At 41.7% G+C, this 23,464-nt stretch overlaps 1 long non-coding RNA gene across 1 annotated transcript in view; it reads right to left on the bottom strand.

Moving 5' to 3' along the window:
• Positions 1-23,464, bottom strand: part of LOC140699795 (uncharacterized) — a 153,277-nt gene that overhangs the window by 87,146 nt on the left and 42,667 nt on the right. The window contains exon 2 of the long non-coding RNA XR_012078034.1: positions 18,724-18,883. This is a non-coding gene — a long non-coding RNA (uncharacterized lncRNA). The remainder of the gene's footprint in view (positions 1-18,723; positions 18,884-23,464) is intronic.

Below are 23,464 nucleotides of genomic sequence, written 5' to 3'. Positions count from 1 at the left end.
AGGCTGGAGGAATAACTCTCCCAGACTTCAGACAATACTATAGAGCTACAGTAATCAAAACAGCATGATATTGGTACAAAAACAGACATATGGACCAATGGAACAGAATAGAGAGCCCAGAAATGAACCCACAAACTTTTGGTCAACTAATCTTGGACAAAGGAGGCAGGAATATACAATGGAATAAAGACAGTCTCTTCAGCAAATGGTGTTGGGAAAACTGGACAGCAGCAGGTAAACCAACGAAGCTAGAACACTCCCTTACACCATACACAAAAATAAACTCAGACTGGATGAAAGACTTAACATAAGACAAGATACAATAAACCTCCTAGAAGAAAACATAGGCAAAACATTATCTCACATACATCTCAAAAATGTTCTCCTAGGGCAGTCTTCCCAAACAATAGAAATAAAAGCAAAAATAGACAAATGGGACTAATTAAACTTACAAGCTTCTGCACAGCAAAGAAAACCATAAGCAAAACAAAATGACAACCTACAGAATGGGAGAAAACTTTTGCAAAAGATGAAACCAACAAAGGTTTGCTCTCCAGAATATACAAGCAGCTCATATGACTTAATAAGAAAAAAACAAACAACCCAATCCAAAAATGGGCAGAAGACCTAAACAAGCAATTCTCCAAGGAAGAAATACAAATGATCAATAGGCACACGAAAAAATGCTCAGTATCACTAATTATGAGAGAAAAGCAAATCAAAACTACAGTGAGGTATCACCTCACACCAGCCAGAAGGCCATCACTCAAAAGTCCACAAATGTCAGATGCTGGAGAGGCTTTGGAGAAAAGGGAACCCTCTTACATTGCTGGTGGGAATACAGTCTGGTGCAGCCATTGTGGAAAACAGTATGGAGATTCCTCAAAAGACTAGGAAAAGACTTACCATATGACCCAGGAATCCCACTCCTAGGTATATATCCAGAAGGAACTCTACTTCAAAAAGACACCTGCATCCCAGTGTTCATAGCAGCACTATTTACAATAGCCAAGACATGGAAACAGTCTAAATGTCCATCAACAGATGACTGGATAAAGAAGATGTTGTATATTTATATAGTGGAATACTACTCAGCCATAAAAACTGACAACATAACGCCATTTGCAGCAACACGGATGTCCCTGGAGAATGTCATTCTAAGTGAATAAGCCAGAAAGAGAAAGAAAAATACCATATAAGATTGCTCATATGTGGAAGAAAGAAAGAAAAGAAAGGAAAAAATGAACATAAATACAAAACAGAAATAGACTCATAGACATAGAATACAAACTTGTGGTTGCCAGTGGGGAGGGAGGTGGGAAGGGACAGACTGGGAGTTTGAAATTTGTAGATACTGAAAGGCATGTGTAGAACAGAGAAACAAGATTATACTGTATAGCACAGGGAAATATATACAAGATCTTGTGGTAGCTCACAGCAAAAAAGAATGCAACAATGAATATATGTATGTTCATGCATAACTGAAAAATTGTGCTCTACATTGGAATTTGACACAACATTGTAAAATGACTATAACTCAATAAAAAATGTTAAAAAATATATAAAGAATGATTACAATTCAACAATTAAAAGACAAATAATCCAACTTAAATGGGCAAAGGATTTCAATAGACATTTCTCCTAAGATGTACAAATGGCCAATAAACATATAAAAAGATGTTCAATGTTATTAGTCATTAGGAAACTGCAAATCAAAACCATAAGATAACACTTTGCACTCACTAGGATGGCTACTAAAAAGAAAGAAAGCACAAAGAAACTAGTAAATCTTAGCAAGGGTGTGGAGAAATTGGAACCTTCATATGTTGCTGGTAGAAATGTAAAATGGTGCAGTTACTATGGAAACCAGTTTGACAAGTCCTGAAAAAGTTAAAAATGAGCTACTATATAACCCAGCAATTCCACTCATAGGTACATAACCAAAAGTGAAAACATATGTTCACACAAAAACTTGTAAAGGAATGTTCACTGAAGCATTACTCATAATGGTCAAAAGTAGAAACAACTTAAATATCCATCAACAAAATGTGGTATGCCTATAAAATGGAATATTATTCAGCCATAATCAAAATGAAGTACTGATACATGGTAAAACATAGATGAGTCCTGAGCACTTATGCTAAGTGAAAGAAGCCAGACACAAAAGATCATGTATTGTATGATTCCATTTACATGAATGTCCAGAACTGGCAACTCCAGAGAGACTGAAAGTGTATTAGTATTGTCAAGGGTTGGGGGAAAGAAGAGAATGGGCAGTGACTACTAATGGGTATGGGGTTTCTTTCCAGGTTGATGAAAATAGTTAGGAATTAGATAGAGATGATGGTTTCACAGCCCTCTGAATATGCTAAAAACCTCTAAACTGTACACTTTAAGATGGTGAATTTTGTGTTATGTGAAATTTTATATGAATTAGCTCAATAAAAAATAGGTAAAGGGCTATTCAGAATTTTTATTTCTTTTGGAGTGAGCTGTGGTAGTTTATGCATGTCAAGTATCTTTTCCATTTCATCTAGTTGGCAAGTTTACTAGTTAAAGTTTGTTCATCATATTCTCATATTATCCTTTTAATATCTATAGATATTATATATTATATATATTATATGTTATAATAGTCCCTCTTTTGTTCCTGATTTTAGTAATTTGTGTCTCCTTTCTCTCTCCTTTTTGCTCCTGATTAATATGCCTGGAGGTTTGACAACTTAAAAATTTTGATACTTTCGAAGAAACAGCTTTTGAAGTCAATCTCTGTCAGTCTCTCTCTCTTTCTCTCCCTCCCTTCCTTCCACCCTACCCTTTTACTATTTAAAAAAATTTCTCCTCTTATCTTTATAATTTCTCTGTCCCAGCTTACTTTTTATTTTAATTTGTTCTTTTTCTCTTTCTTGAAGTATAACTTAAATAATTGATCTAAGACCTTTCTTCTTTCAATACAATCATTTAATGTTATAAATTTCTCTCTAAGCACTGCTTGAGATGCACCCCCACACACTTAGATATGTTTTGTTTTCATTTTCATCCAGTACAAAATATCTTCTGATTTCCCTCATGATTTATTCTTTGACCCATTGTTTAATATGCCATTTCTACAACATTGTAAACTGACTATAACTCAATTAAAAAAAAAAGAATATGCCATTCAATTAACAAATAATTGGGGATTTTTCAGATATCTTTTTGTTATTGATTTCAAATTTATTTCTGTTGTGTTCAGAGAACATATTTTGTATGACTCTGATCTTTTTGTTTTATGGTCCAGAATATGCTCTATCTTGGTCAATTTTCCATGAGCACTTGGAAAGAATGTACATCCTGCTGCTGTTGGGTGGAGTGTTCCATAAATGTCAAGTAGGCCAGGTTGATTGATAGTACTGTTAAATTCTGCTCTATTCTTACTGATTTTTTGTGTACTTGTTCTGCCAGTTACTGAGAGGAATGTTGAAATCTCCATCTTTAACTGTAGATTTGTCTATTCCTTTTTTTAGTTCTATCAGTTTTTGTTTCATATTTTAAAGCTCTAATGTTCAGTGCATACATATTTAGGATGGTAATATCCTTTTGATTAATTGACCTATTTATCATCATGAAATGTCTCTATCCCTGGTAATACTCCTTGTTCTGAAGTCTACTTTGTATGATATAAATACTTGAAATTTCTTTGAATTAAGGGTTGCACTGTATATATATTTGTCCATCGTTTTACTTTTACTCTATCATATATAAAATAGCCTTCTTACAGATGAGAGTTAGGTATTCTCTTTTTACCCTATCTTTAAATTTCTGCATTTTAATTGGAGTATTTAGATAATTTACACTTGGTGTAATTATTTATATCACTGGTTTAAATTTACCATCCCACTATTTTTTAAAAATCTATCCTATATAGGTTTTTTGTTGTCATGTCCTTTTATTAGCTTTACTTTATTTTTTTCTTAGTTGCTCTAGGGTTTACATTACACATGTTTAACTTATCAAAGTTTACCTTCAAGTGACACTATGCCACTTCACATACACTGTAAAAACCTTACAACAGTATACTTCCATTTCTCCTCTCCCATACTTTGTATATTGTTACCATACATGTTATGTCTACATGTTTTTAATTTCAAATATGTTATTATTTATCTTAGAATAGTCAATTATAGGCCTGAGAAAGAATAAGCAGGATCAGATTTACCTTCCCGTCCAAAACAATAATTTTGTTTAAATATAATATAAGGCCTTGATGCAGGGAGGAGAAATCCAGGAGGAGTCTAGTGGACTTCTCGAGTTGAGGGGGCAAAGCTAAGCATCTGGGGAAATAAAGGCAGCTCAAATTCTCCAGTTGGAGTAGCAAAGAGGGAAAGTGCTGCACAGAGAAAAAACCATGGAAATCTACAGAGGGGCCCTCCTAAATATTCAGCTCAGTACCAATAAGTGCACGTATGACAGGAAGTTATCCATGGCTGGGGGTAAAACACAATATAAAAAGATTAGGAAACAGTGCCCAAAGCTCACACAAAGCCAAAGATAGTGTTTCTTCCCACATGCTGGCCTGAAAAAGCTAATAATTCATGGGTTATTGGGTAGAATATGCAGGAAGCTCTTGCCTCAGTAATGGGGAATAATGAGCCCTAGACTGAGCAGTGCTCCAAGTCTGTCTAACCTCATAAAAGCAAGATTCAAAAGGATCAACTCTTTCCAACTAATTTAGCTGCATCATCCCAAGAAGACAAAAAAAAAAAAAAAGAATATTTACAGGTATATAATAATAGCCAGGACTCAACAAGGTAAAATTCATAATGTCTGAGATCCAATTAAAGATTACTATCCATACAAAGATGCAGAAAAACATTATCTAAATCTAAGAGAATAATCAACGAACTGAACCAGACCCAGAACTGACAACAGATGTTAAAATTGGCAGACAAGGACATTAAAACAGTCATAACTATATTCTATATGTTCAAAAAGTTAAGTAGGTACATAGATGATAGTTTCTTTTAAATGAACACCTAGAATTGAAAACTACAATGTCTGAGATGGGATTAATGACAGATTAGACACGGCAGAAGAAAATATTAGTGAATTTGAAGGCACAGCACTAGAGGCTATCTAAAATGAAACACATAGAGAAAAAAGATTTTTTTAAAAATACAAAAGCATCATTGAACTGTGGGACTTCAAGGTGACTAATGTATAAGTAATTGGAATGTCCAAAGGAGAGAAGAGGTGGGAGGTGAGAGGGAATAGAAAAAATATTTGAAGCAATAATAGCCAAACTTTATTCAAATTTGATGCAAACTATTAACCCATGAATCCAAGAAATGAAATAAATTTCAAGCACAAGAAACATGAAGAGAATGACCCCAAGGCATATCATAATCAAATTGCTCAAAACCAGTGATAAAAAGGAAATTTTATCAGAGAGAAATGACCCTTTAAAGAATAAGAAAGGTAACAATAATATTACAAATTTCTTGTCAGAATAATGAAGGCAAAAAATACAACTTTTTAATTGCTGGTGAAAAAACTGTCAACCTAAAATTCTATGCCCAGTGAAAACACCTTTTAAAAATGAAAACAAGATGAATGCATTTACAGACACATTGCCAGCAGATTTGCACTCTGAGAAATGTCAAAAGACACTCCTCAGGCAGAGGGAGCATGACACCAGATAGAAATATGAAACTACACAAAGGAATAAAGAGCACTCTGCTAACTACATTAATATAAATATTTTAAAGCTTTTTATTATCTGGATATCTTTAAAAGATAATTTATTGTTTGAACAAAATGCTAACAGTGTATTGTGTAAAACACGTGAGTACAATAGCACAAGGAACTAAAATCACACTTAGGTGCCATTTTGTGTCTAATAGAATGGCAAAAATTTAAAAGACTGATTATAAAAATTATCAATGAGCATGTGGAGGATCTAGAACTCACATATGTTGTTGGTGTTTATGTAAAATGTATAAGCATTTTGTAAAAGTTTGGCAGTTTGATAGTTAAATGTACACTGCCACTTAATCTGGTCATTCCTCTTCTAGGTATTTACCCAAGGTGTTACATATGTCCATACAAAGATGTGCACATACATAGCTATAGCAGATTTGTAAGAGTCCCAAAGTGGAAACAATTCAAATATCCAAAGATTCATCAACAGGTGAATGGATCAACACATTTTGGTATATCCAAACAATGGGATATTACTCAACAATAAAAAGGAGTAAAAGCTAGTCACAAAAGAATACATACTGTATGATTCCATGTTTATAAGCTGTAGACACTACAAACTAATCTATAGTGACCTAAAGCAGATCAGTGTTTACTTGGTGGGGTGGGTGGTGTGGGGAGATGTGGAAGAATGGGTTACAAAGAAGTACAAGGAAACTTTTTGGTGATGGATATATTGAGTTTCTTGTTTGTGGTGATGGTTTCACTGGTGTATACATGTGTCAAAACTTACCAAATATTTTAAATGTCTGTAGTAGTATGTCAATTATATTTCAGTAATGCTGTAAAATAGTTTTATTTCAGCTTTATTGAGGTATAATTGACATACAGCACTGTATAAGATTAAGGTGTAAAGCATAATGATTTGACTTACACACATCATGAAATGATTACCACAGCATCCATCATCTCATATAGATATAACATTAAAGAAATAGGAAAAAAATTTTTTCCTTGTGATGAGAACCCCTAGGATTTACTCCCTTAAGAGCTTTCATATATAACATACAGCAGTGTTCATTAAATTTGTCATGTTGCAGATTACTTCTCTAGTACTAATCTTATAACTAGAAGTTTGTACCTTTTGACTACCTTCATCCAATTCCCTCTCCCGCTACCTCTGCGACTCTGGTAACCACAAACTTGATCTCTTTTTCTGTGAGTTTGTTTTTGAAGTATAATTGACCTACACTATGTTAGTTCCTGGTACACAACTTAGTGATTTGATATTTCTATACACTTCAAAATGATCACCATGATAAGCCTAGTTTCCATCTGTCACCATACAAGGATATAATTATTGACAACATTCCCCACACTGTATATTTCATATCTGTTTGACTCATTTATTTTGCAACTGAAAATTGTACCTCCTAATCTCCCTTACCTATACCTCTCTTCGCCCGCCTCTCTCCCATCTGGAAACCACTTGTTTGTTCTCTGTATCTATGACTGTTTCTCTTTAGTTACATTTGCTCATTTATTTTGTTTAGATCCCACATATAAGTGAAATCATACAGTGTTGTCTTTCTCTGTCTGACTTATTTCACTTAGCATAATACCCTCTAGGTCCATCCATGTTGTCAATGGCAAACTGTAAAATATTGTTAAGTCAAACCTATGTTAAAGAGATCAAAACATATTTTTAAAACATCTCATAGTTGTTCACATTTCTGCATTCTCTGCCACTCGATTCCTCTATGTCTATCCATAATTTCTACCTGGTATCATTTTACTCCTTGAACAATTTCTGTTAACATTTCTTTTAGTGGATGTTTGCTGATGACAAATCCACTTAGCTTTCACTGGTCTGAAAGGCTTAATTTTGTTTTCATTTTCAAAAACAGTTTTTTTTTTTTGCTGGGTCTTAAATCTTGGGTTGACAATTTCTCTTTCAGTATTTTAAAGATACTATCTTCTGGACTGAATAGTGTCATACAGAATTCTGTTACCATTTCTATGTTCTTCTATATAGAATGTGTCTTTTTCTTATGGCTGCTTTTAAAATTATTTTATCACCGGTTTCATCAATTTTATTGCAATGTGTCTTGGTGTGATTTTGTTTTTCCTGCTGTGGGTTTTTGAGCATCTTGGATCTGTGGGTTTATAGTTTTTAATCAAATTTGGAAAGTTTTTGGTCATTATTTGTTCGAAAAAAATTTGTCACCTTTTTGTGACTAATTGGATTGTGTGAAAATGTCCCACAGTTTGATGCATTTTTTTCTGTTTTTTTTTTCCTGTGTGCTTTATTTTGGGTCATTTTTATTCCTATGTCTTTAAGGTTATTGTCTTTTCTTCTACTGTGTCTAACCCATGGTGAATTTCATTCAATATATTTCCAGATATTGAAAATAGAGTGTAACAGCCAGTATAATACTCAACGGTGAAAAACTGAAAGCCTTCCAACTAAAATCTGGAACAAGACAAGGACGCTTACTCTCATCACTTCTATTCAACATAGTCTTGGAAGTCCTAGCCACAGCAATCAGGCAAGAAAAAGATATAAAAGGGATCCAAATTGGAAGACAAGAGGTAAAACTGTCACTATATGCAGATGACATGATACTATATATAGAAAACCCTAAAAGCTCCATGCAATAACTACCAGAGCTGACAGAAGAATTCAGCAAGGTAGCAGGATACAAGATTAACATACAAAAATCAGTTGCATTTCTTTACACTAATAATGAATTAGTAGGAAAGAAAGTAAAGAAATAATCCCCTTTAAAATAGCACCCAAAACAATAAAATACTTAGGAATAAATCTGACCAAGGAGGTGAAAGACTTATACATGGAGAACTACAAAACATGAAGGAAATTAAAGATGACTTAAATAAATGGAAAGATATCCCATGCTCTTGGGTTGGAAGACTCAACATGGTTAAAATGGCCATACCACCCAAGGCAATTTACAGATTTAATACTATCCCTATCAAATTATCCAGAACATTTTTCACAGAACTAGAATAAACAATCCTAAAATCTATGTGGAATCACAAAAGACCCAGAATTGCCAAAACAATATTGAAGAAAAAGAATGAAGCTGGAGGAATAACCCTCCTAGACTTCAGACAATACTACAGAGCTACAGTGATCAAAACAGCATGATATTGGCATAAAACAGACATATGGATCAATGGAAGGGAGTAGAGAGCTCAGAAATAAATCCACAGACCTATGGTCAATTAATCTTTGACAAAGGAGGCAAGAATATACAATGGAGAAAAGACAGTCTTTTCAGCAAGTGGTATTGGGAAAACTGGGGAGCAGCATGTAAATCAATGAAGTTAGAACACTTTCTCACTCCATACACAAAAATAAATTCAAAATGGCTTAAAGACTTAAATATGAGACAAGACATGATAAATCTCCTAGAAGAAAACATAGACAAAACATTCTTTGACATAAATCTTAGCAATGTTCTCCTAGGACAGTCTACCCAGGCAATAGAAGTAAGAGCAAAAATAAACAAATGGGGCCTAATTAAACTTAGAAGCTTTTGAACAGCAAAGGAAACCATAAGCAAAACAAAACAATCACCTATGGAATGAGAGAAAATATTTGCAAAAGATGAGATTGACAAAGGCTTAATTACCAGAATACATAAACAGCTCATACAACTTAGTAACAAAAGCAAACAAACAACCCAAGCCAAAAAGGGTGGAAGACCTAAACAAGCAATTCTCCAATGAAGACATACAAATGGCCAATAGGCACATGAAAAAATGCTCAATATCACTAATTATCAGAGAAATACAAATCAAAACTATAATGAGGTATCACCTCACACCAGTCAGAATGACCATCATTCAAAAGTCCATGAATGATAAAATGCTGGAGGGGTTGTGGAGAAAAGGGAATCCTCCTACAGTGTTCATGGGAATATAGTTTGGTGCAGCCACTATGGAAAACAGTGTGGAAATTCCTCAAAAAACTATAAATAGACTTACCATATGACCCAACAATCCCACTTCTGGGTATATATCTGGAAGGAACTCTAATTTGATAAGATACATGAACCCCAGTGTTCATAGCAACACTATATACAATAGCTGAGACATGAAACCAACCTAAATGTCCATTGACAGGTGACTGAATAAAGAAGTTGTTGTATATTTATACAAAGGAATACTACTCAGCCATAAAAAAGAGTAAAATAATACCATTTGCAGCAACACAGATGGATCTAGAGATTGTCATTCTAAGTGAAGTAAGCCAGAAAGAGAAAGAAAAATACCATATGATATCACTCATATATGGAACCTGAAAAAAAAAAGAAAAAAGAAAGAACACTGTGAACTCATCTACAAAACAGGAACAGAGTCATGGACATAGTAAACAATCATATGGTTACCCGGGAAAGGGGGTGGGAAGGGATAAATTTGGGAGTTTGAGATTTACAAATGTTAGCCACTATGTATGAAAATAGACTTTAAAAAAGGTTTCTGCTGTATAGTACAGGGAACTATGTTCAATATCTTATAACCTTTAATGAAAAAGAATATGAAAATGAATATATGTACATATATGCATGACTGGGACATTGTGCTGTATGCCAGAAAGTGACACATTGTAACTGACTGTACTTCAAAAAAATACAGTGTAATTTCAGATGCTGAATTTTTTTATTTCTAAAAGTTCCATTTGGTTGTTTTCTTATATTTTTCATTTCTCTCTCCATCATAGTCATAATTTCTTCTATTTTTTGAACATACAGAGCATATTCACAATAGCTGTTTCAACATCCTTGTCCACTGATTCAAGCATCTCTCATTTCTAGTCTATTTCTAATGTTTGGGGTTTTTTTTTACCCAGAATGGATCATATTTTCTTGCTTCTTTGCATACCTGGCAAAATTACGGCCCCCAAGAACATTCTATGTTTTAATCTAGAAAGCTGCGGATATACTACCTTACATTGAAAAACAGTTCTTTGCAAGTAAAATTAAGTTTACTAATCATTTGACCTTAAGATAGGAAGATTATTCTGGATTATCTAGGGTGAGCCCAACATACTCATATGAATCCTTAAAAGCAAAGGCATAAGAGGAAGTCAGGGAAATTCAGAGTTTAGTAGAACTTGATGCACCATTGTTGCTGTGAAGAGAGTGAGTACTGTAACAAGAAATGTGAGAAGCCTCAAGGAAATCAGGGAAGCCCCTAGTTGACAACCAACACAGAAATGAGACCTCAGTCCTACAACCTCAGGAGGTGAGATTAACCTGAGATGACAATCTCACACTCCAGAGGAGAACTAAGCAAACTGGCCCCTTGATCTCAGCCTTGTGAAAACAAAACCAGAGTGCCCTGCTGAGCTGTGCTGTGCCTGGACTTCTGACCTACAGAAACCGCAAGGTAATAATTAGGTGTTGTTTGAAGTCACTAAGTTTACAGTTATTTGTTATGGCAGCAATAGAAAACTAATGCACCTGGTAATTTTTGGCTGGATGCCAGACATTGTGAACTGTGCCTTGTTGGGTGCCGGATATTTATGTGTTCCTTTTTCATTTTTGTTCTGGTATATAAGTCCCTTGAAAATAGTTGGATCATTTCAAGGCTTGTTATCTATTTTAGGGTGAATCCAGAGCACCCTTTATTCGAGGGCTAATTTAGCCCTACTATTCACGTGACACACTTGTGGGAAGTCTAGCTGATGTCTCCTGTATTACAAGGTTTTTCCTCTTTGCCTGGGGTGAACAAGGACGATTCCCAGCCCTGCTTGAGCTCTGGAAATAGTCCATGGTGTTTCTCTCTAGTGGTTCTGTTCCTGGTGGTTTTCTTTCACATGTGTTCAGATGAGTGCTTAGCCAAAGACCCAGGAGGACCCCTCTGCAATGCTCTGGAGCTCTTTCTCTCTTTGTAGCTCTCACCCCCTTCAGTACTCTGCCCTCCAAATTCTAGCCACATTGGTCTCTCTGAACTCCAATCTCTCTTTCCTCAACTCAGAGCGGTAAGTTGATGAAATTTTATGGCTCACCTTGTTTGTTTATTTCTCTAAGCAATTATAGTCCCGCTCTGCTTATTGTTCAATGTTGGAAAAATCATCATATCCTGTATTTTGTCCAGATTTCTAGTTGTTTAAAATAAAAGGGTAAATTCAGTTCCTATCACTCCTTTATGGCTAGAAACAAATCTCTGCATGAACATTTGAAATATTGAAGCAGGGATCCTATCCCAGGATGTCCTGGAGGCAAGCCTGGGCATTTTTTTAAAGCTCTCTTAGTGGTTCTAAAGTGCAGCCAGAGTTGAGAACCACTGACCTGGAAGGGCTAGAAAGTGAACCCAGGCGGCCTGACTGCATGGGTTCTTTCCACACCATGGCACTGCAGTGTTTTTCTCATCTGATTATCGAAGTCTGGGCTGCCTAATGCTGGGTTCCATGGAAGCTGGATAGACCCTTGGGCCACGATACCCTGGACAGGGGTGGGGCTCTGCTCCTGACTTTCCAGTGGCGCCTGTGAAGGACTGTGGGCTGAGTGGGCCCTTCTCACCTTCTCATCTCAGAGCCCCTCCTGACATCCAGCTCCCATCTCTGCTCCTGCTTGAAGCTGCTGAGGAAACATTACTGGGCTCCTGAACTCCCCACTGACTCCTTGAAGATGGGGAGGCATCAGTTGCTACGGAGATGGCACAGCTGGAGCTATTTGGTGGAAACAGACTGACAAAGAGAATGGCTTCCCTGGGTCTCCCATTCAACTCACACTCTGGGCCAGGGGGTCTGGATGTGACAAGAAAGGAGAATGGTCTCAGGAGAAAGTCATAGAACTGGGGGGATCCTTAGAGACTTTGTCCAATGCTTTCATTGTGCTGATGGGAGAGCCATGCCTGGAGAGGCAAAGGGACTATCCCAAGGTCTTTCAGAGACCATGCTGGGCAGGGAGGGGGTAGGTAGATAGCCAAGTGCCTTAGCTGGGTAAGCCATCTGCTTACCTCTCCTAGGATTGGGGGCCTGCGAAGGGCCAGGAGGTGTTAAGTGGCCTGCCCAGGGTCCCTCAGCAGGCTGAAGGAGGGCTGAGGGCTCCCCTGTACAGACTGCTGCTACGGAAGGTGGAAGGGCTGCTCCATCCTGGCTCACCCTCCCTTTCAGGGGCCTTGATTGAGCCATGTGGTTCCCTTGGAAACAGAGCTGCTTGTCTCCTGGGGTCAGCACACTTAATCTATGCTTACTGCAATTTAGATGCTAGTGGGGGAAGGGACGCCAAACTCTCTCCACATTCCTACACCATCCTCCACCTGAGGATGCACACACTTTCCATCCCCATTTTCACACTCAGCAGCTTCCCCACACGTGGGATACATCTGCACACACACTCATGGGTGCATGCACACACACTTTCTCCCAAACTCAGAGAGCTTTTAATGATTCTTTTCTAACCCTCAACTGAAAAGGAACAATCCCATTCCTACCAATTACCCTCCCTTTGTGCCCTGAGGTTGCCCAAGAAGTAGAATTAGAACACCCTTTCCTTTCAAAGGCTATATTCACAGCAGTAAAACCAGATTAGGAGTTGGATGGGGGAAGCGGGCCAGATGATCCATTTTCCTTGCCCCTCCACCGCTAAGAGACTCCAGTGTCTGCCAGAAAACTCAAGGGTGTGCTGGGGCATTACTTTGGACACAATGAAGTTTTAAATAATTTGCATTATATACTCTGCTCCTGATGGAGTCCTTTGAGGGCTGGCTTCCTGTCTAATCCTTGCTATGGCTCCCTATTACCCTGGTGCCCAATGAGTGTGTGCTGAATAAAGCTATCCTGGACTTCAGGGGGGCAGAGATGAACTTTCTGAGCAAAGATGGATATGGTCCCACATCCCATGCCCTGATTCAGACCCATGAAAACAGTTGACATCAAGGGAAAAAGGAGAGGCTTCTAGAATGTAAATCAAACTTTACCAGGGACCAAAGCAGAGGGTGGAAGGAAAGCCACAGCTAAAACCAGGAAAAGAGATGTTTGAAGTGAGCCTGTAGTTCAGAGGACAGTGATCAAATGAGGATAAATCGGGGAAGAACTCCAACCAATCAACGGAAAAACAACTTAAGACAACAACAGGACTTGTAACCCCTGGAGAGTCCAGATGGCTCAGAGTTAAACCAGGACAGAGAAAGAATGCCCCTTGAGTCCCTGTCTGGCATCTTTCTCCATCAAGAAGAATGATCAGAAGCCTGATACAGGGACTATTGGTGAACACCTGCATGGCAGGGACAGCAAGAGACAAGGCAGCGATCTTTTTTTTAAGTGATAAAACAGATGCATGCACTTGGTAAAGAAATTAAAAACATATACATAGATATAATACAAAGATCAAAGTTTCTCTCCCCTCTCCAAACCCCAGTTCTACTCTCCAGAGATATTTGCTTCTTATATATCCTCATATAAGAAGAAATACATATCCTATAACGAATATGTATTTTAATATATACATATATTTTTACACTAATAAAATTATACTTCCAGAAAGTTCTGTGCCTTTTATTCCACTTAATGTGTCAGAGTTCTTTCCATATCAGCCCAGGTAGGTGGAATTCATTCTTTCCAACAGCTGAATAGTAATTCACCTTATAGGTGTGTGTTGGTGTGACTAACCACCTAGTGACAAATCTTTAATTTGTTCTAATGCTTTTACAATCTTGCAAAGAAAATCCTAGAACATATGAGTTAGTGATCAAGTCCCTAAAGGGAAAGACATGCATTAAAAATTTTTATAGATATTATTAAACTATCCTCAAATATATTGCAGCAACTTACACTTTCACCAACCATATACGTGAATGTTTGTTTCTCCATGTCCTCACTAGAACTTAGTTTTATCAAATTTTAATTTTTGCTAATCTGATAACATACAGATTTAACCTTGTTTTGTATTCACCAAGAGAGATTGAGTATATTTTCATATGCTCATTGGCCTTTTGTATTTGTTGTTTCTATAAACTGCCTGTTTATATCCTCTACTCATTTTTCTAACTCTTTTTCTTATTACTTTTTAAGATCTGTTTGTATGACAGAAAAATTAGTCTTGTATCACATTTGTGGCAAACATTTTTGTAACTGGCTTTTACTTTGGAGAAATTTTTTTTTTTACCAAAGATATGTTTTTAAATGTTTATATAGCCAAACACAAGGATTTTTTTCTTTATGGTTTTCAGGCCACTAACTGCTTTAAACAAGTCTGCCTTTTGGTACACACAAGTTATCTTTGAAGTTTCTGGAAGAACCAGCAGATACGTTTGCAGACGCTGAAACAGCAATCCTTGAAAAACTGTGGAAAAATAAAGAGGGGCAAAAGGAGGCCAATAAAGTTTCCAGTTTTCCAAAGAAGAGAAAGAGATTCCAGAAATGTCAAACAAATTAATTTTAGGCTAGTTCCAAGTAAAATTGTAGAACTGATCACTAAGCAGGTGGTTTGGGGACAATTATCAAAGGGCATGTGAGCATCAGGAGCTGGCATGGGTTCCCCAGGAGGTCATGCCAAACCTACTCAATCCCCTCTCTTGTTGGGCTCCTGGACAGATGAATCAGAAGACTGCTGTAGACCTGAGACTTCTGGATTTCAGTGGGCATTTGATACAGTCTCTCAGGACTTCCCTGTGGACAGTATGTGAGTCAGAGCCATAGTTGATTGAACAACTACGTCCAAAGAGACAAATTAATGAATCAATATCAAATTGGAAAGCTCTCTAGAGGATAAAGGGCTTTCTCTGAACTTGATCACATCTTGTTTAATGCTTTAATCAGTGGCTTGGATAAAGGCACAGAAGTCCACTTATTAGATTTACAGAGGACACAGTCTGAGAGAGAAAGCTAATACAACGGGATGTTGGAATCAAGATACAAAAAGATATTTCCAGTGTAAAGCAAGGTTAAGAAGGATAAATGAAAAATCCAGCACTTTTTTTTTTTGGAGGAGAGGGTATTGTGAACAAGTAGAGGTTGGGAGAGATATGGGTTAAAAGCAGTAATTTATGTGGAAAAAGGCATGCAAATTCCAGTTGTGCCTGGTTGAAGAAGTAAAGTTTTAGGACTCTGCAGGAACTGGTTCCTCTGGGCTCCGTGCTGCCTTCATGGGGGAATAGTTCTAAGAGTAGGACATTCATCTGGAGAAAACCCAAGAGGACATGCTACTAACACTAACCATGGCAGGGTTGTCCTGAGAACAGAGAGCAGATGGATACATTTTGGCTCCAACTAGCTGAATGAGATCCAGCTGGTATGATGACAAGACGGAAAACTAAGGCTCAAAGAGAAGAATTTTCTAAACAGCAGATGGCCCAGGAGTCAGAGATCCATACCCAGTCTGGGAGCTGCCTGGCCACCTTCTGGCCCAGGTGCAAGTCTAGAACAGATCACTTTACTGTAGCTTTGGATTCCACAAAAGTTCAAGGTCACCTTCAAATGTAAATACAGCTTCAAGACAATCCCCAGCATCTCCCCCTGCCAGCGTGCTGCCCCTAAGCCCCTCCCAGGTAGAAATTCTGGACCCTCATTGTGCTTCCTAGACACACTGTCTCCTTCTCACCCCCAGGCTTGGGACTCCCTGGACAACAATTTAGGTCCTGGTACTAGCCCAGCCACAGAGAAGAGGTCCTGAGCACCAGGTCCCATTTTCAGAAACCTTCTGAATTCCTCAGGGGGAACAGGGCCCAGAACCTCCCTTGAGCAGAGCCTGGGCTGGGGAGGCCTTATTGGGAGGGGAGTTGACTTCTGAAAAAACTCAATCTTCTGTCCTTTCAGGCATCCCTTTCCATGGCTGAGGGCTACTCATATCATATGACACCCTCAGGGCCACACAAAAAAGGTGTTCAGGGTACATCACAACCTTCAGAATTATCTGGTCACAGGAACCACACACCGCATATCCCCCAAGACACCCCCCAGCACAGCTACTGCTCAGTCCACTGTGCCAGCCTTGGCGCTCCTGACCCCCATCACCGTCATGGGTATGTTTGAAGACATGGTCAACCAGGACATTGCCCAGCCAGCTTCTGGCCCTGCATTTAACATGCCTGACACACACAACCTCCAGTCACTTCTGGCCACACAGTTACTTCCTGACACACAGTAGCCCAGAGTGTCCTTTCAGCAGACAGGCAGCCCAGCTGCCTCACCTCCCATTAACATTTCCACCCTCCAGTAGCATCTGTTTCCTGTTTGCTTCCCTCCCTCCCATCCCCCGTCTCTGCCACTGTCCCTCAGACCCAGTCTGCTCCCTGCTCTGAAGTCACTTTCCAGTGCCCCTGCCCCACCTGTGGGCTGAGGGGGAATGGTGTCCAGGATCTTTCCAGGTTCTTCTCTGACTCCTTTGCCTCAAGCTTTCAGAAGCTCAGTTTTCCCTGTACACAATGAAGATGACCTTTCAAATTTCTTATGCAACCAATATCTAATAGCCTAGCATTTTATACACTTCTGCAATTCCAAAATCCAAATGACCAATGGTCTATGTGTATGAAGAGCCTATCATGTGCCAGATTCTATGCAGCATTCACACCTCTGGAAACCCTGAGAGGTATACTGTTAGTAGCCCTGTTTTGCCCAAGGGGAGACTGAGGCAGCCCTGAGAGGTTATGTAACTCGCCCAAGGTGAGTGAGCTTGCCCTGGGAGAGCCAGGAACTGAAGCCAGGTGGTGGTTCGGCTCAGGGTCCACACCCAGCTCACTGTCCCAGCATGGCTCAGGCTGCCTGAAGATTCCAGAGCTCCGGGCTTCCACCTTCCACCTCAAGATTTGGGGCCTGGAAGATCAAAGGAAACTCTTCTGCCCTAAAAACCCAAGCTCGGAGGAGTGATGATGGCCCACACTGACAGCCAGGGGAGTCTGAGGAAACCCCCAAAAGCTACCACCCACCCCAGTTTGTTCCAAGGACAAGATAACAGAGATGGCCTTCTTGTGCAGAAGCAGCGATTTGGGTTAGGCGAGATTTGTTAAAAAATGATTTTTCACGTTTGTTGAAGTTAGACAATCAGTGCTGAGAGGCTGTCACGAGGACAGCTTCCTTCCTTGAGCCTCACATCTCAGTCCAGCTGCCCAGAGACTGCCACATGTAACACTTCTAGCTGTTCCCTCAGCTAGTTCATTCACCTTTCCAAGTGAAAGGCTTTCGTGGCTATTTTACTCACTCTTAGCCATTTTCCATTGACTTAGACTGAGGATTTCTGACAAGGTCTGTACAAGTGCCCCAGGATCAGGAGGCGGGTGGGGTGGGCAGTGCCTTTTCCTGGAAGAGAGGGGTTGTGGGGCCCGGGCCTAGAGACAGGGGTGTGGCCCATAGGTATGGGAGAGGGACAGTCATGCTGAGATGAGGTGAGGCAGGTCTAGAGGCTTGTGCAGGTTTCCAGGTAGAAGGGGCTAGCGCCTGCCCACTGGTGAGTGGAGCTGCATCTTGGCCCTCTGGTAGGCTGGGCGGTGTTGGAGGAGTGTCCAGAGGTTGTTCCTGTGGGCTCTGCAAGTCTCTAGGCAGCCTGTCTGCCTAGACTGTGGGACAGTGTCCCTGCCCGGTTATTGTTTGGCCTGAGGCATCCCAGCACTGGCACCTCCAGACTGCTGGGTGGGCCCAGGTCTTAGCGCTAATAAGCTAATGGTGCTGCCCACCAACGTGACTTCCAAGGCAGAACGAGCTCCCAAATATGGCTGCCGCCAGTGTCCATGTTCCCAGAGCGAGCCGCAGCTGCCCCCGGCCTCTCAGGAAGACTTGCCAAGCCCAGCAGTTAGGCCCGGCCCAGTCTCCTATCAAATTACTGCATTTAAGAATGAAGTCTCAATTTCCCCTAGTCCTGCTATGCTCCCGAAATCAAGCCCCACTAGCCTTCACAGGCAAATGCTCTGGGACTCGTCTTCCCAGTGCTGTACCCCTGGGATGGGGACCCTGACCTGGGCCTCAGAGCTCTCACACCTGCGAGAGAACCTCTGCATTATAATTATTCTCCGGTTTGTCGATCGCCCAAGGGAGTGGGGGTATGGGGCTTGATTATATCATGAGTCCACCCCTCTTACCGGTCTCATTGTGGCTCCTTCTTTATGTTTTCAGATGTAGATCTTTCCTGGTAGGTTTCAGTCTTTTTCCTTGGTGGTAGTTCTGCAGATAGCTGGAATTTTAGTGTGCTTGTGAGAGGAGGTAAGCTCAGTGTCTCTCTTCTCCTCCATCTTGGCTAACCTGTTTAAAAAGTGAAATTTCAGCCAAACATCCGGCTATTTCCAAAAAGCTACTGTGCACTAGACACACCAAACATTTGATGGCTGGAAATACCTGCAACCACGTGGCTGGGGTACAGCCATCCTCCACCTGTCTTCTATCATTTTCTGTGACAGGCACCTGGGTTGGGACTCCATTTGGGTCCTGAAGGCTGTGAGTCTGGAAGGGATTTTATACACATGGCCCACCCTTGCTTCCCCTCAACCCTCCAGAGGCTGGCTCTGGTCTTCCTGTGGCTCCTTCCCTGACCTGCAACCCCTCCAGACCCAGCAGGTCAAGGATCATTTAGGGCTCATTCTTGGCCTGCTCTCTGGAGGCTCAGACAGCGCAGGTAGACACTCAGAGCAGGCACTTTCAGAAGCATAAAGGAAAATCAACATCCCATTTGTCCGAGGACTCAGACTTCCCATGTCTTAGAGATGAGCACCCCAAAGCTACCACACTCCCTTGTTCAGAAGGGAGACTGGAGGCCCAGAGAGGGGAAAATCCGCTTCCCATGGCAAAGCCTGCTGGTCCCCACCCCCACCCTGCTCAGCCTGGAGCTGCCTCCTGGCTCTGGAGAGGGCGCCCCTCACCCCCGCTGAGCCTGGAACATGAAGGGTAATTTCCACCACCGTCTCCCCCTCCCCAACCCCCAGCAGCTCCAGACGAGCTTGGCAGCTGGAGTCCCAGGGAGCAGCTGAATCTATCACCGGGGTCAAAGACAGGGCCTGGGGTATGTGTTAAAACAAGAAAACCAATCAGAGCTGAAAATGAAAGGCAGTGGAGGTGTGAAGCGAGGACAGAGCCTGCCAGACGGGAGACTGTGTGGTTTGCAGATCCATGTGGCCATGTGGCCACTGCCTACACACCTGCCCCCAGTCAATGTGGGCCCTCCTTGGTGCTTGGCTGCTCCAGGAAGCAGGTGACCAGTGGGAACTATGGGCCTGGCTCTCTCAACCTACAGAGCAGGGCCCCATCCCCGGGCTAAAGTGACAAGGGGACATGGCAGAAAGAATTTCTGTATTTATTAGTCTGTCAATCCTCAGGAACCTCTCAAAATCTGTACCCAGATAACCCCTGTTGTGACACCCAGGCTGAGACAATCCTCACTCATCAAGAGTGATCTGGGTCCTTGGAGACAAGAGTCCAGGTGGTCTCTGGATTCCAGGCTCCAAAGCCTCCTCCCTGTCAAAAATGAAGGTGGGTATTGTGGGGGGTACCAGGTCCAGGGAACAGGTGACAAATACAACCAAGCACATGTCCCAGGCCTGGCCCACTTACCGTTTCATTGAGTCCAGTGTCATACCTGTGAGAGAGATGGTACTTCTGTGCCCACAGACTGGAACTCCCAGTGCTAAAGTGATTGTCCAAGGTCACAGTGTTGTGGAGGGTCAGAGTGGTGAATGGGAAGCTGGGGGTCTCTGGGAATAGACTCTCCCTGCCAGGCAGCAAGTGTCACCTGGGCCACGACCACAGTCCACGTATTCCTGAGAGGTCAAGGTCCTCCACGTTCAGTGCCTGGGGCATGCCCAATCACAGCATTCCCTCAACAAATACTGACAGTGCGCCCATTGTGTGCTGGCCACATGACCGTGGTGGAATCAACAGGGTCCTGTCCTCACAGACATTACCACCCAGAAGCATTCAAAGCCTCAAGTCTTCCCCCAGGTGTCCCCTCACTGCCGCTCTCCCGCAGTGGGACTCTGTGTCAGGAAACAGTGTCAGAGAAGCCCAGGTCATTGGCCTCAGCTGCTGGCTGCCCACTAGGATTACCAGTTGCCTAAGCTTCCATTTCACAGAAGGGGAAGATGGAGTGCACTGCACACAAAGGTGAGCGGCTGAGTCAGGCAACCCCTGAGACCTCCTGGCACCACACCCTACAGTGGTCTTGCTCTCTGTTGGTACGTGGCTGAGGGGTTAGGCCAGCACACAAGGGCAGCTAGGAAACAGCTCAGCAGGAAACAAGGTGAAAGGTGGAGGGCAGTAGGATGGGATGATGGTGCCTCAGGGGTAGGCTGTCAGCCTGGGTGGCCCGTGGAGCCCGGGAAACAAAGACAGTGGACAGGCAGGCATGAGGAAAGCCCACTATGCTGGGACCTTGGATGCCAGGCTGGGCCAGCAGGCTGCCTGCCTTCAGGCCAGGGAGTTGTGGTGGGCTCTGGACCCTCATCCTCACCCTGCTCAGATCTCCAGATAAGACAGAGCCAGGTGGAACAGTCAGGCTGACAAGGTGGCTGCCTGCTCTTGGAGGAAGGAAGCCTCCGGTGAGGCTGAGTTTCCACTTTCCCTCTTCCTGGCCACCTGTGCTGACAAGCCCAGTTGCTCCAGTGGCCTTAGGCTTCCAGCAAAGCCCGGGAGAGGACCAGCAGCCGCTCTATTAACACACAAACGGGTGGCCTGCAGCTGCTGACACCGGGGTTAATTAAATCTATCTCCCCATCAATTCTCATTCAGCTACTATCGATGGCCATTAGATGGGTGATAAAGTGACAAGGAAACAGTAATAGACTTGTCTTAACCTTCATTCTGTGTGGAGGGGGGGTGCCGCACTAGGGTCTCTCCCAGGAGAGTCACCCTCGTACTGTGGTCCCCGGCTCCCTTCCAGAAGACCTAGAGCTCAGCTCAGCTGAGAGGCTTTTCCCCCACCACCTGGTTGCCAGCCAGAAGCAACTCACTTTTTGTTCGTTTTGCAAATTCTTCCTGAGCTTCTCTGTGCCAAGCCAACAGGGAGAGAAGACCACGACTGGACCTAGACTGCCCCTTCTCCGCACTTGATCCAGCCCTTTCTCTGCCAAGTCAAGTCCATCCAAAGCTGCCACTTCTCAGAAGCCTCAGACCAAGCCCAGCTCTCACAGCCCTGATAGCCTGGGTCACCCAGTCCCCCTGTGGCTGGCAGAATAATGCTCCTCCAAAGATGCCCATGTCCTAATCCCCTGGGACCCTTGACTATGTTACTTCACATGGCAAAAGGCACTTTGCAGATGTAATTAAGGATCTTGAGATGGAGGGATTATCCAGCAGGCCCAATGTAATCACAAGGGTCCCTATAAGGAGGGAGACTGGCAAATCAGAAAAGCTGACAGTGGAAGCAGCATCAGACATATGCAATGTAAGGAAGACCACACCGGCCACTGCTGACTTGGAAGGTAGGAAGCCACAAGCCAAGGAATGCAGAAAGATGCTGGCAAAGGCAAGGAAATGGATTCTCCTCTAGGGAGGCAGCCCCACCAACACCTTCTCTTTAGCCCAGAAAGACAATTACAGACTTCTGACATCTAAAACCATAAGAAAATAGGTTTGTGTTTTAAGCCACCAAATTTGTGGTCATTTGTTATCACAGAAGTTGGAAAGTAACACTCCTCATGCCCATCCTATGCTCTGCCTGCAGCTGTGTAAGGCACCTCAATTCACACCTCCCTGCCTTCGCACATACTGTGCCTTCCACCCAAGAGCCATTCCTGGCTAGTTGGCAAAGTCTTCAAAATTCTACCTCTTCTGTGAAGTCTTCCCTTATTTCCCCTCTGCACAGACAGCCTCATTCATCCTCATGCCCCACTGTACTTGCACAATTGTACAAGTGCCGCTGAGTGCCACTCAATTGGGCAATCAGTGTCAACTCCTTTGACAGGGAATTTTACCCACCTTAACAACCCCTGATCCTCTTTCATGTGACAGATCAGTAAACACTTTCAAAATGATGATCATAGGGTAGGCTAGTCAGTATTGTGCTGTGTACAGAAGCAGTAGAGCAAGGTGGTTAAAAATGTGAGTTCGTGCCGATTTTATATTATGAGAAAAAATTAATATTAAACCCTAAATTGTCATACTGAAGTACTTTGGAGAAGTATACAGATTTCTACAACTTATTTTTAAATGCATCAAAAATAAGATGGGAATGCCTAAGTAAGTGATAAAACAAGCTTAGTGAACTGTTAATAGTACATCGATGTTTGCTGTAGAATTCCGTCCACTGGGATATACATCTGAATTTTTTCATAATATTGGGGGAAAACGTATACACCTGTGATGGCTAATTGTATCCGTCAACTTGACCAGGCTAAGAGATGCCCAGATAGCTGGGCAAACATTGTTTCTGGGTGTATCCCTGAGGATGTTTCTCTGGAAGAGATTAACATTTGAGTATGTAAACTGAAAAGATGCTTCCCTTCCTTGATGCCAGTGGGCATCATTCAATCCCTTTAGGGCCTAAATAGAACAAAAGGGCAGAGAAAGGTCGACTTTGCTCTCCGCTTGACCTGGAATATCCATCTTCTCCTGTTTCTTAGGCCCTCGACTCAGACCAGGACTGCTACCATCAGCCTGCTTCTCAGGCATTCAGGTTTAGGCTAGAACTCTACCAGCAGCTTTTCTGAGTCTCCAGTTGGCAGAACCCAGAACTTATCAACCTCCACAATCATGTGAGCGAATCCTTTGTAATAAGGATCTCTGTGTCTATCCTATGGGTTCTGTTTCTCTGGATGAACCCTAATACCCCCAGAAACTGGACAGTTTGAGATCAAATTCTGACTCTACCACTTCCCAACCATGTAAACTTAATTA

Source organism: Vicugna pacos, chromosome 11 (genome assembly GCF_048564905.1).
Source record: "Vicugna pacos chromosome 11, VicPac4, whole genome shotgun sequence".
NCBI lineage: Eukaryota > Metazoa > Chordata > Mammalia > Artiodactyla > Camelidae > Vicugna > Vicugna pacos.
Note: the sequence above shows the minus strand (reverse complement) of the source record. Positions and strands in the feature narration are given on the sequence as shown.